The sequence below is a fragment of the Propithecus coquereli genome, unplaced genomic scaffold (assembly GCF_000956105.1).
Source record: "Propithecus coquereli isolate 6110/MARCELLA unplaced genomic scaffold, Pcoq_1.0 Scaffold41, whole genome shotgun sequence".
Lineage (NCBI taxonomy): Eukaryota > Metazoa > Chordata > Mammalia > Primates > Indriidae > Propithecus > Propithecus coquereli.
This window is the reverse complement of record NW_012149841.1, coordinates 9,060,329-9,075,156: the sequence shown is the minus strand read 5'-3', so window position 1 is coordinate 9,075,156 and position 14,828 is coordinate 9,060,329.

Genomic DNA, 14,828 nt, shown 5'->3' with positions numbered 1-14,828 from the left:
CAGATGTTAACCAATGGGAGAATGTTGGCTTTTGCATAGCATCCCAAAGGGCTGTTCTGGGGAAAACAGGGCCAATAGGAAGAACCTAGACTCTATACAGTTTTACCCTCCTGTTTGATCCACTTGATTCTGTTGACTTCCCAGACGCCAGGACTACAGAGCACATGTCCACCCATGCATCCTGATCTGGCTTCTCCCAGGGCTACCTGATGTCCAGCCTCCAGATTTTGTTTTCTGCTTCCTCCAAAGTCAAACTGAAGGAGGATAGAAACTATTTAGGGTGCAAAATAGCTCTCTATTATAGTTATTTTAGGATTGATTTTATAAACAGAAGCTCCAGGACAAGTTTTTAGAGGTCTTTCAGTTCCCTATCAGACTTTTTAAATTTTTTAACACCATTGCTAAACATTAAAAAAATTAAAAATATCATATTCTGAATTATTGGTATGACTGCTTCATTTCCAAACCCTTTCTCACAGTTCCAGTGTCCGAGTTTGTAATTATATTTATAAATGAGTTGTCACCAGTCAAGTAGTGCTGCTTTAATTGTCCCAGGCTAATGAGAAAAGAACAGAGGCAGATTTAGGAGGCAAATGATACATTCCTGCCGCGTGAACTCCAAATGACATCATTGTGACCTGCAGGGATGATGGTTCTAAGGGAGCACGAAGAGCGGTGAGAACATTGACTTCAGTCCAAGAGAGTTGAACAGACATGTGAAAGCTAAAGGGAGAGTCTGTGGCACAGCTCTAATGCAAGCAGAAATTTCATTTCAGCAAAATGAATTACTCTTGACAATTTATTTTTGCTTTTGTAATTTGTTTGGGTTTAGTTTGTAAATTTGTTTTGACTTCAGAGTGGTATGAATTCAAAGCATAAGGAGTTCATACCTAGTTTTATGTTTATGTATAGTTAGGTAATATGAGGATAAAAATAGTCTAACTCCATATTGCAGGGCCCGTGAAAATATTTACACCGTTATGAGGATGCGCACACAATGGAGTTTGTTCCTGACCAGCACTGATTCCTGCAGTTCTGGGCAAGTTCCCCAGAGGTACCAGGAACTGCCAGGATCAGCTCCCCGGGGACCAAAGATGGCACATACATGACATGCAAGATAATACCAACACACTACGTGTAAGAGTTTTGTTTGAGAAGTTTTTGATTTAATTTTTTTCTATGCTCAGGCTCATGTTAATGTTCTAATTAAATTGAAACTGAGGAAATGAAAAAAGGATGGGTTTTTAATAAACTGAATTTCTATTTGGGTTGTATTAAAATTGCTGTGAAAATGATCATAGCAAAGTTTGTCTCAGAAAATAAAGATAATATCAATTGTGTCTACTCTTGTGATACAGAAAAGGCAATGTGAGGTGTTACACTGGGAAACTCAGTGTTCTTCAGTGTTAGGAAACTTAGGCCGGGCTCAGTGGCTCACACCTGTAATCCTAGCACTCTGAGAGGCCGAGGCGGGAGGATCGCTTGAGCCCAGGAGTTTGAGGTTGCTGTGAACTAGGCTGATGCCACGGCACTATAGCCTGGGCAACAGAGCAAGATTCTGTCTCAAAAAAAAAAAAAAGGTTAGGAAACTTAAAACTATTTCAGTTGATCACAGTGACAAGAGGTAATTTAAATGTACCTTTGCTAAAAAGGCCACTGTTAGCAGTACTGTCATCATTAACTGTTCATTTGTATTAATATTAACTTGTTAGAAATGCCACTTACAAACTATCTGAAGTAATTTCATCAGTTTTGGATACTATAACTGATTTTGTACTTAGCATGCCAGTGATTTTTAAATCTTGGTTTTTCTAGTGATTTAACTATCAATTGAAATTTCTGTTAAATAAGCCTAAAATTAACTTCATTTGGTCTTAAAATAAGAATTATATTAAATTTCAAAATACAATCCAGCTAACATATATATTTTTAATTTTCCACCATCATGGATTATAAGTGATTTTTATCTAAAAATTGTGTTTTTATAACTGTAGGCATTATTGCAGAGAGAAGGTGAATTTGATAGTGTTCACATGCTGTGATTATATAAGGTTGATTCTAAGCCTAGTACCAATAATTTAAAGACATGCATTTTATTTTAATTTAAGCCATTTAAATTTCATTAAATTCACTTTAATTTAATTCAGTTTGGTTCAATGAACAAGACTTCCCTGTAAGAGGCTGTAGTTTAGATTCTAGAGAAATCGAAGATGAATTAGATAGGTCCTATCCTGTCCCCAAGGAGCTCACAGTCCAATGCAAGAATGACAGGCAGGTTTCAGCTTAAATACCTAATTATATAATCTTCATGGACAATTTCTCATGGAAAGATATTTTCTAAAATTCTGTATTAATTCATTAACAACTACCTTCCAAATAGTGTTCCTGGCACATAAGCATTTTAAAAGTGCTTTGTTCACTATTTATTCCTGCAACCACATATAATTGCAAACTTTGAAGATGATTCAATGATGTAAAAGAGTTATTTACTCATATTTCTATTCAGAAGCAATCAATATATCTGAGAAAATATGTTGTTTGTTTTCAAAATCTTTAAATCAATGCAACTTCCAACATGACTTGTTAAAAATAATTGTGCTATTTATCTGAATGAGAAAATTACAAAACTATTATAAACTGGAACACTTTTCAGTAAGAAAAAGAAGTTTCAGATATCAAAAACTAGTTTATTTCTACTCGTCAGTGTTATTCGAAGGTATTGATTTGTGATTATTTAAGATGCCTTCTTACAAATATTTTACAAATAATTGCCTACAGTTATAAAAAGCTTTCTCCTTCACTTGAGTTTAGATATGACTACTTCATACGGCATATAGAACACATCAAACCTTAGCATTTTTCTCAGGTATGCAAATTTCCTGGAAGTAGAGTCCTGAGTCAAATTTGCAAGAAGGTGATACAAATTAAATAAACTTTAATAAGGATGAAAAAATTAAAAATGGGTGAGGGGGGAAGTTTCCCAATTTTTTTTGTTACATAAGAGAATATTTTCTTCAAATGAAAACTCACATAGTTAAAAATGTAAATACATAAAAGCTGAATATCTCTTTGAATTCTAAATAGAAACCCTTCCCACATCTCATCTTTTCAGAGAACAGTCTCAGTATTAGCAGGCTTGCTCATAAACTAGTCTGTGTTGACTGGTCTGCCAGGAGCAGCTTTAAGATGCTGGTCATCACCGAAATCAGGCTCAGGATGAGGAAGAGGAAGAAACTTGAGAAACGATTAGCCTAATTTCAGGGTTCTTATCTCAGGCAATAGTTTTCCTACTTTGCTCTTCACTGCTCTGACCTCACTAGAGGAAATGAGAACACTCCGGGACAATGACAACGGTCTTCCCATATTGGAAGGGCCGCTATGTGGCAGTCCTAAGACTAGTTCAGAATCACGCCAGAAGATAGATCTAGGCTGAGAGTGATTACGGAAACAAATAGAGGGAAGAACATTCTAAAACGAGATCAAGCATGGAAGAGATTGCCTTTGAAAGTGTTCAAGGTAGATTTTCCCGCTCTGTCTGAAAAACTGGAGTGGAGCACACACTGTCTTATCTCCCCACTCCCCGCCCAGCACCGCGTTCTGCACGTGTGGCAGTTGCACACACACAGCTCTTCTGCGACAGGTGTCTACTGACCAGCACCCTTCCTCTACCTTGCCCCTCCCCACTCTCTGTCCTGGGGCCACAGAGGGGAATGTCAGAGTGGACGGTGAGGGGGATCTTTGAAAGAAATTTGTGTGTAAACTAATTTTTCAGTTCCAGCCTTACAAAAAGTAGTAAACCCCTAAACCAGAGTTTCTAATGTGCTGTATTTATTAAAGCAGCATACATCTGCTTAATTTCAGGCCTCTTTTCTATGACATAAGCAATCTTTTCAAGGGAACAAAAAGGAACCTTGTAGGAGTTATGATGTGTATGCCCATTATTTCAGTGTGTGCAGAGGCAAAGAAGGCCTTCTGGTGATAATTTGTCGTTGTCTTTGCCTTTCTCCAAAGATTCCCTTTCTTGTATTGAAAAGATACCCACAGAATGTGAGAAATATTTGCAAATTGTTTATCTGATAATGGACTGTATCTCAAATACATAAAAAACGCTTACAACTCAATGATAATAAGATAAATAACCCAATTAAAAAATGGAGAAAGTATATCAAATAGACATTTCTCCAAGGATACACAAATAAATAATAAGCATATGAAAAGATCATTACCGTCATTAGATGTTAGGGAATACAAACCAAAACCAGAGTGAGATAGCACTTTACACCCACTAGAATGGCTAAATTCAAAAAAACAGAAAATAACGGCTATTGCTGAGGATGTGGAGAAATCAGAACTCTCATACATTGCTGGTCAGAATTTAAAACAATGCAGCTACTACTTTGAAAAACAGCTTGGCACTTCCTCAAAATGCTAAACACAGCTTCTATATGACTCAGCAATTTCACTCCTGGTTATTTACCCAAGATAAATGGAAATATATGTACACACAAAAACTAGTATATGAATATTCGTAACAGCATTATTCCATATTAGCCAAAAAGTAGAAACAACCCTAATGTCCATCAATGGATAAATAGGTAAATAAAATAGAGCATAGTCATATAATGAGATATTACTCAACAATGAAAAGGAATGAAGTATTGACACAGGCTACAATATTGATATACTATGAAGACATATGCTAAGTTAAAGTAGCTAGTCACAAAACACCCTATATTGTATGATTCTGTTCATATAAAATATTCATAGTAGGTTTTCTATAAAATATATAAAGATAGAAACAGATCAATACTTGCAGGGACCAGAGGAGGGGAAGGTAATTGCCGATGGGCACAGGGTTTTATTTTGGAGTGATGGAAGTGTCCTAAAATGAGATCGTGGGGACGATTGCACAAACCTATGAATGTACTAAATGGTGAATGGTGTGGTATGTAAATTATAAATCAATGAAGTTGTTAATTACACACCTCAATAAACCTGACTCAAAAAATAAAGTTTTAAACTTCTGTACAGTCCAAGGAAAAGAGGGCCAAACAAATACAAGGTTTCTTTTAAAAAGTAACATAAATGACCAATAAATATATAAAGAGATGTTCAATTTATCAATTATCAAACGAATGCAAATAAAACAAAAATGAGATCTGTTTTCCCTAATAAGATTCACAAAAATTAAAGATTGACAATACTCAATGTTGGTGAAATTGTAATTAAATAATTTTCCTATGCTTAGGACTTATTAATGCTCAACTGAGACAAATTTTCTAGAAAGAACTTTTGCAATATGTATCAAAATGAGTGATATGCATACCTTTTCATCTAACATTGAGGCCACAGAGCACAGATTTTATAATCAGACACTTAAAAAGTGTTACGTCAGAGCACAGAATAGGAGTGACTTGTCAAAGAATTCCAGAGAGACTCTATCGAGTCAAACATCAACCTGTGGCTCCAGGCTGTGATGGTCTGGGGGGTCTGGGGGAAGAGACCTGGACAGCCAAGGAGGCTGGGACCTGGGCACTTAGTGGTCCCTACTGACCAGTGCAAACTGGTCCATGGTGGAAAAGTTTCTATATTTCAACAACAGCCCTGGCCTTAGTATGCACAGTGACCAAAAGCCAGCCGTATAAAATTACCGGAGCTAAAAATGCACGCAGTGGCCTTGATCCTGGTGTATTCACAACACCGGAAGACTAAATGTTCATCTTCAGGGGGCTTGTTAAGGAAGTCAAGGTGATCCAGAAAGCAGTCTATGGCCATTACACATAAATATAAATAACATTTGTTAACACACAACAGTGTCTGAAATATAATATTGAAATGAAAATATTACTTAACAACATGGATACTAAGAGTATAAAAGTAAAAGTTTTCATTGACATGTGCTCCAGTGAAGGAATAAAGAACTTTCTAGAAGGATGTTTACTGAAACGATGGTGATTGACTCTGAGTGTTATGATTTGTGGTTGTTTTTATTACATCCATATAGTTCAGAGTTGTTTGAAAGTTTTATGTTTACAGTAGGCATATATCATTTATATAGAAATAATAAAATAATTAAAATTTATTATTTTTAACCTTGTGGTTTTATCTACCTATACTCTTAAGGGGAATTGGGAAAACATATAAAAGTGACTGGAAAAATCAGACAATGAGATAGAGCAGAACACAAGGAAGACACCTTGAAAATAACAATTTGTGGGGTACAGTTCATAAAGCACCCAGTGTCTTAGAATGTGCAATTCTCCCAACCCACTTCTGAAGAAGGTTATACTATCATATTTTATAGATGAGGAAACACAGCGCAGAGAGATAAGTCACTTGTCCAAGTTTACTTGCCTAGTTTTTAATGAAGTTGAACCTGGAACCAGGTGTTTTGTCTTCTAACCCAGGGCTGTTTATTCTATAACTTGGTCATCTCGGTAAAACTGAATAAAATAAGAAAACTAGTATATTAATTTTCTATTGTTTCTGTAACAGCTTACCACAAACTTGTAGCTTATAGCAATACAAATTTGTTTTCTTACATCGTGGAGGTCGTAAGTCCGGAATGAGTCTCACTGTTTCTGAGAGCCTTCTCCTGCAATCTTTTCCCTCTGTTTCTAATTCATGTCACTGTCCCTCCTCACCTGCTCATCTCTTTAATTTAATGGACCTCTTCCTCTCCTTGAAGGCTGGGAGATCACCTGAGCAGCTCCCAGGTTGCATCTTTCATGAAGTCTTTGCTAACCAAAAGCAAGTCCTCACGTCATGTAACTTGCATCCCAGAGTTGTGGGACAGGGACTGGGGAAGAGAGAGTTTGATGGAAAGGGTAAGCAATAAAAAAATATGATACATTCAGAAAATGAAAAAATGTATAAAAGTGAGACATGAGAGGGAGAATTGTGGGGGAAGGATATTTAGTGAGGAGAATCAGAGGAGAACTCCTAGGATGGAGCATTGAAACTGAGGTCAAAATGATAAGGAAGAGCCAGCATCAATGTAGAAGGAAGGGTAACTGCATGGAGCTCCAGGGATGGGAAGTTCCCCAGAATGAAGGCCAGGGCAGCAGGTGTAATGAGACAGGGAGAGCTGAAAGGAGAGACTGATGTGGCCCACCACATGGACCCATGGAGGTCTTTCTTGGCCATGGTATGGAAATTTGATTATTTTTTTAAATGATACAGGAATCCATTGGAGAAAAAGAAATAATGTCAGATTTACTTTTTAATTTTTTACTGTTTACATTTAATGTGTACATTAATATTTTGATATTAATTATATTTATATTTTGATATACCAAAACTTCTAGAAGTTTTATGGAATCAGGTCTTACATTTAGGTCTTTAATCTCTTTTGAGTTGATTTTTGTGTAGGGTGTAAGATAAGGGTCCATAAAATACTTTGGAATAAATTTAACCAAGGAGTTGAAAGATCTGAACACTGATATATAAAACACTAATGAAAGTGAAGAAAATATAAATAAATAGAAAGATATCCCATGATCATGGATTAGAAGAAATAATATTGTTCAAATTTCCATATAAACTCAACACAACATATGATTCAATGCAATCTCTATAAAATTCCAATGGCATTGTTCACAAAAATGGGAAAAACAATTCTAAAATTTGTATGAATTCACAAAAGACCCCATACAGCCTAAGCAATCTTAAGAAAAGCAAAATTGGAGACATTCCATTTCCTGATTTCGATTCCTATTGCAAAGCTATAGTAATCAAAATGATATGAACCTAACATAAAAACAGACACATGTACTAATTGAACAGAAAAGAGAGCACAGAAAAACATCCCAAGCATATATGATCAACTGATTTTCCACAAGGGCACCAAGAAGACACAATGGGCAACGATGCTCTCTTCAGATTTACTTTTTCAAAATATTTCTAGCCTGACAATGAGTGAATTTACTTTAGGGAGGGAGGGGGCGAGTAGAAGCAAGGAGGGCAGTAGGTGCCATCACCATAGTATGGGTGAGAGATGGTGTTGACATGAATGGAGAGGGAAGCCATAGGTAGTAGGTCGTGAGAATGGTTGAGATTTGGGCACATTTCAGAAGCAGTGCACGCTGGATTGCTGAAAGATTGGATAAAAGGGTGACGGGATGAGAAAAATCGAGGCTTTCTCCTAGATATTTAGCTTGAGCAATTGAGTAGATAAGATGGCACTGACTAGGGAAGGAACAGGTTAGGGCATTCGAGAGAATTCAAGAATTCTTTTTTGGAAACGTTAAATTTGAGATACGTATTGATTATCCAAGTGGAGCTGTTGAGAAAGCCCTGTGATATTTGTGTCTAGAGCTCACAGGGAGGGGTCAGAATTGCTTGCATACATATTTTTTTTTTATTTCAGCATATTATGGGGGTACAGATGTTCAGGTTACGTATGTTGCTCTTCCCCCCCCACCCCCCGCTAAGTCCGAGTTTCAAATATGTCCATCCTTCGGGTGGTGCGCATTGCACTCTTTGTGTAGCTTGCATACATTTTAGCACTATCAGCAGGGAGGTGGTAGCTGCGGTCAGAGGACTGACTAAGATCATCTAAAGAAATTGGATAGAAAAGAGAAGATGAATGAAAAATGGAATCCTGGGGCCCTCTGAAACCAGGAGGAGAAGAATCCGGCAAAGCAGGTAGACCAGGGTTTGGAAAACTTTTTCTATAGAAGGCCAGGACAAAGACATTTTCAGCCCTAAAGGACATACGGTCCCTGCTGCAGCTACGCAACACAGCTGTTGTATCATGAAAGCACCTACGGACAATAGAGAAACATATGGGCATGGCTGGGTTCCAAGGAAATTTATTTACAAAAGCAGGAGCAAGCAGGATTTGGCCAGCAACTGAGACGTGCTGCCTCTTGGAGAATACTGCGAGAGAGTCATGAGGGTAGTTGAAAGAACGCAAGCAGACTGCGGTATTGTGGAAACCTGGAGAAGGTGCTATCGGATGGAAAGAACAATTAACCAGGTTACACTGAGTAAAATGCAACCTGAGCATAAAAGCTTCCCAGCTGCGCGGCTCCCTGTGGTCTGCTGAATACACTATTGTTTTCCGTATATCCGGGGGCTGCAGCTCCTTCTATCTGGAGTGTCCTTTCCCCCAAAATTCCCTCCCTCAGACAAGTTCCCCCTCATCCTTTAGGTCCTCAATATCTGATCCCTGGATCCTCCTCTGACAGAACAAAGCTCCCCGGGGATGTCCTCATCCTAATCCATGGAGCCTGTGAATATGTTGCCTTGCAGATGTGGCTATTGTGACAGGGAGACGATGCTGCCTTGTCTGGCTGGGTCCAGTGTGATCATAACGATCCTGTTTTGGGTTAAGTGTGTTCTCCCAAAATTCCTATGTTGAAATCCTAACCCCCAGTACTTCATAGTGTGACCTTATTTGACAGCAGTGTGATTGCAGATGTAATTAGTTAAGATGAGGTCATATCGGCGTAGGGTGGATCCCTAATCCAATACAATGCTGCCCTTGTAAAAAGGGGACATGTGGACACAGACACGCACGCAGGGAGAACGCCATGTGGAGATGAAGGCAGAGGTCAGGGAGATGCCTCTACAAGACAAGAGTGCTAGAGATGGCTGGCAAACCACGGGGAGCTGGGAAAAGGTTCTCCCTCACAGCCCTCAGAAGGAACCCACACTGACACCTTCATCTCAGGCTGTGGCCTCCCAAACGGAGAGAGAATACATTTCTGTTGTTTAAGCCACTCGATTTGTGGCTTTGCACTTTGTTACAGCAGCCCTAGAAAATGAACACTGGTCCTTAAAATTGAAAGAGGGAGGCAGGAGAGAAGGTGAGAGTTGCCCAGTGGGAGAAGAGAGATATCCGAACTTAGAAGATGAAGGAAGGGGCCGCAAGACAGGGAATGTGGGCGGTCTCAGAAGCTGGAAAAGGCAAAGGAAAGATTCTCCCTTAGAGCCTACAGGAGGCACGCAGCCTGACCCACATCCGATTTTAGCCCTGGAGACCTGTGTTGGACTTCTGACCTACAGAACTGCATAGTGGTAAATGTGTGTTTTTAAGCCACTAAGTTAGCGGCAATTTGTTACAGAGGCTGTAGAAAAATAACACATCTTCCCCGCGTCAAACTCTTCACATATATTCCTCACCTTGGTGCTAATTCCTATCACTCCGTCACTAGGGATATCTTGAGGGCAAGTGCCAGATTTTGCTAATATTCTAATTTCTTGCACACAGTAGGCATTCAATGAATATATTACTACATAGGGCAAAGCCTGTGAAATGCACACACTTGCACCATACTCTTCACTGCTTTCTCCACCTGATTATAAGTATACTCAAGTTTTAATTTTCTGGCCCTGGAGCTCATTTTCTTTACATTCCTTAATCAATTTTATTACATTTTATTGGCCTACTTTAAACTGTCCTAAGCGCTTTTGAAATTCAAGAACAAAAACAAAAGAAGACTTTGAAGACCCAGGAAGAATCAGGACCTATTAGGAAAATATCCTTAGCGGAAGGTTGTAATGTGAAGTCACTTGAGCTAATTTGCTGCAAATCACTCCTGAATATATTGCAGTGGGCAGATCTGAATGGGCAATTTCACAGAAGGAGATGAGCTAAGCTGATCCTTATCCATCTGCAAATCCATTTAGTCTTATAGGTGAAATAATAATAAATTTCATTATGGTTTATTGAAAACATCTCAATGATTATAGATCTGTTTATGACTGCATTTACATTTTTTTTTTAAATCTTGGAACTGCAAGTGAAGCTGTACATATCATTGTGCTAAATATTCCAAAGCATGAATGAGATTCTACTGAACACTGAGTTAATTATGGATTTTCCAGGATGTCCTTGATTGCAAACTCAGCAACAGCCTTGCCACTAAGTGTGTTACAATCTATCTCTGTAACAGAAGAACCCCTCGTTTTGGACAATCGAAAGTCTGGTGATAGTTACAATTATGTCAAATCCAACCAGATAAACTCTCACTTGTAACAGTAAGTGCTGACTATCCCCTTTGTGCAATTGTAACTCAACAGTTTTGGAAGTTACCACATGTGCTACACTGTTCCACTTTATCTCATTTAGTCCTTCCCGTAGATAGACGAATGTTAGACCTTCTCATCACTAATTTGTAGAGGAAGAAATGGAGGCTTAGTGTGCTGAAGAGACTTATCCAAGGTCATGCAGAAAGTTAACAGTGGAGCTGAATCCTTTGCACAAACTCGTGAGCTTGGGCTGAATGTTCTTGCCACTGTGCCATTCTGCTTCTAATTCAGGGTACAGCACAGACTCTAAGAAAACTGGGGAACTCACTCTCGTACTGTGAGAGGATTGTAACCCATCAAAAACTTAGGCTCTTGTTTTTAGTTTTGGAAGGGCTGTTTGACACAATCTCCCTCCTCCTGGTGGGTGAGCTACTTTACGGAGAAGGAAACTGGAACTTGCCACAGGTTAGTGAGTGGGGACCTGAACCAGAATCCGGGTTCTCTGTTACCTCACTTCCTCTCTCCACAGCACACACAGGTGAAACAGGCTGCAAAGAGTTACAGCAGATGCGTCACCCAGTGCCCAATAGTGAGGAAAACACAGTATAAACGTGTGCTCAAAGCTGGCTGGGGTAGATTCAGGAAGGATTCCTGGGAATAGCAGGGTCAGATACAACTGAACACAACAATGGAAGGAAAGCCACAGGAGCAGAGGTGGCATGAGATTAAGTTATTATGTAAAATTATCACTCAAACATTGTGCAGAGCTAAACATGGGGGAAGCTTGGCCTTAGCACAGGGTCATAAGGGGGGAATGGCAGGAACTGGAATTCATGAAATAGAAGGAGGCTAGTGCCGGTTGTAAATTTAAAACTAACCAAAGACCATCTGCGATGCCCACACATTCTGCCCTCAGAGCCTCTTCATTTTACCCCATGAGCTTCTGGTGCCAATGCAACCCAGCCTTTTCCTCCTCTGGGGCAGCGAGGGCTGGGGTGTGAAAACCTCTGATGAACTCACGTGAGGGTAGTGCATACTTAAAATGCTCTCTCACGTGGGCACATTCTAATTTTAAAAGATTATAATGAAGGGTGGGAAATGATTAACCCAAATGAATTCATTACTTGTGATGATACAGTAATCGCCAATCATAATGAAGGCGGTGGTTTCTGGAAGCCTCTCAGATTACAGAGAGAAGGGTGTCTGTTTACTTCGTCTGCGAATAACTGAACAGAAGGACGTGAAGACCCACTGGGAGGTGTGGCCTCCTGTGTGGCACGATGATTCCTGTGCTGTGAAGTTCAGAACCCGAAGCCAGAGCACCAGTTTCCAGTCCAGCTCTGCTGCTAACTTGCTAAGGGGGCTGTAGACAGAGCACGTCCCCTCCTGAGCTTCCTTCCTTCCCCATCTGATGAGAAGTTTATGAGTGGCATTTAAGGCCCCTTGAAGTCATGACTAGGTGATTCTAACACTCTTCCTCACTCTTCCCTTATATGTAATATTAAAATAATAGTATGATGTGATAGCCTTCTTATAAGAATTAAATAAAATAATCTCTTCTATATAGAGGGCTTAGATTGCTTCCTAACATGTAGTAAGCACCAATGGAGGTTAAATCTGCATCATATCGGTTTTTCAACTCTCTTCATTTCACCTATGGGACATGACTTACAGGGTCATCATTTTTAAAGTGCACATTTATTGATATTTACATTAACGTTGGGATATGTTAGGAAGAGCGATTCCCTTAAAACAAGGTGATTATATACAACGACTACCTCCAATCATGTTAAAAACATTTAGGTGACTCTCCATTGCCTTTGAGATAAAGTCCACTCTTCCTGCTTGTCTTATGATCTACTGCTTCCCTTTGTGCATGCTACTGTCCAGACACAATAGTTGACTCACTGCTCTCAAAACACACCACGCACTTTTATACATGCACTTTTATACACGCACTTTTATACATGCATACCTTTGTATAAGTGGCTCCTTCTGTACTGGATGGATTTTCCAACCCTACCCCTTCCGCCTACTACAATGTCACTTATCCTTCAAGGCCCAATCCAAAGGTCACTTTCTTCATGAGACTTTATTAATTTCCTTGGCAGAAAGAAGTTCTCCTCCTCTGACCTCACATGTCACTTTATTTGTTCTTCCAGTAGAGCATGCATCTTGGTGGACTTGTATCAACCAGTTGAGCATATGCTCTTTCTCTAAAAGATTCTGGAAGACAAGGAGTTATCTTAGTCATGCCCTGCAACCACCCTCAAGGCCATTAGGAGATAGGACAACAGGTGCCCCTGGAGGCAGTGGACAGGAGATGTCCTCGAAGATGGAGCAGAGCAAGTTATTAACAAGAACATCATTGATCACAGACCAAGCTGAAGAAGGAAGATAAAAATTGGAGCCAGGTGGAAAGCTGACAGAGAGGAGCTCCTGTTTCAGACTGCAGGAAGACTCAACAGTTAAGCTCGAAGGCATAACCACTCCTGTGGCTGAGGGACAATCCTAGGAAGAAGGACCTTGATTAAATTGCGTGGCTGATGAGGCTAGGTGGCTCAGGATCTAAACACATAGAAAATGGGCACTTGGTGGGCATTTCTGTGATGTGGTTTCTGGGATATTTAGCTCAGACAAAGTAGGAGCAAGACAGATGGTGAAGGGGTATGTCAGGGTGGACTCCATGAATCTCCTCAGAGACCAGCACATGTTAGGTTAAGTATGAAATGTTCGATTTCCTTAAATACTGAGTTTGACAATTGATATCTCTGACATTTCACTTTGAAACTTCTTGTTGTATTTTTATTGTGAAGATACATCCTCATTCTTTCAAATGCACAGTTTGGCTTGTGATTATCTTTCAATGTGTTTTTTTACTGCAATTTTTATGAAACTATGGATAAGTCAAAACTTCATGTTATTTTCGAAAATGAGTTCCATCATGGAACCTATGCTGCATAGACAGATCAAAACATCAATGAAGTGGCTGGGAAGGATGTGGATAATGAAGACCCAGTACATCAGTGGTTTTAGAAGTGCCATTCTGGTGATTTTAATCTTGACAATGAGCCACGTGGGCAACCTGAGACCAAGGTGGATAATGATGAGCTGAAAGCTATAGTGGAAGCAAATCCATCTCAACCTACATGAGAATTAGCAGCAAGGTTTGACATTACTATTCCAACAATATTGGACCATTTGAAACAAATCAGCAAGGTAAAGAAGCTGGATATGGGTACCCCATGAATTAAATGAGCATCAGAAGAGAAATCGTCTGGAAGCTTGCCTTTCTTTGCTGTCACGACATAAAGGCAAACCATTTCTACACCATATTGCTACGTGTGATGAAAAATGGATTTTTTTTTTTTTGACAATTGCAAGCATTCAGCACAATGGCTGGATAAAGATGAGGTGCTGAAACATGGTCCAAAACCAAATACTCATCAAAAAGAGTTAATGGTGTCTGTTTGGTGGTCCAGCACTGATATTATGCTCTACAGCTTCATACAACCCGGTCATTTGATTACAGTGTGTGTCTACTGCAACCAGCTGATGAAATGATGAGGATGCTTATGAGTAAGCAGCTGAGATTGGTCAATAGAGACAGGCCAATCCTCTTGTAAGACAATGCTGGACCACAAGTCCCACAAACAATGCTGTTCAAACTACCAAGGCTGGACATGGAAACTCTCTGCCATCCACTGTATTCATCAGACCTTGCACCAACTGACTACTATCTCTTCCAGGCTTTGGACCACTTCTTGAAAGAAAAAATACCCCAGTCTCAACAAGCTGTGAAAAACACCTTTGGCGGTTTCATCATCACTCCCTCTCCAGGCTTCTTTGCT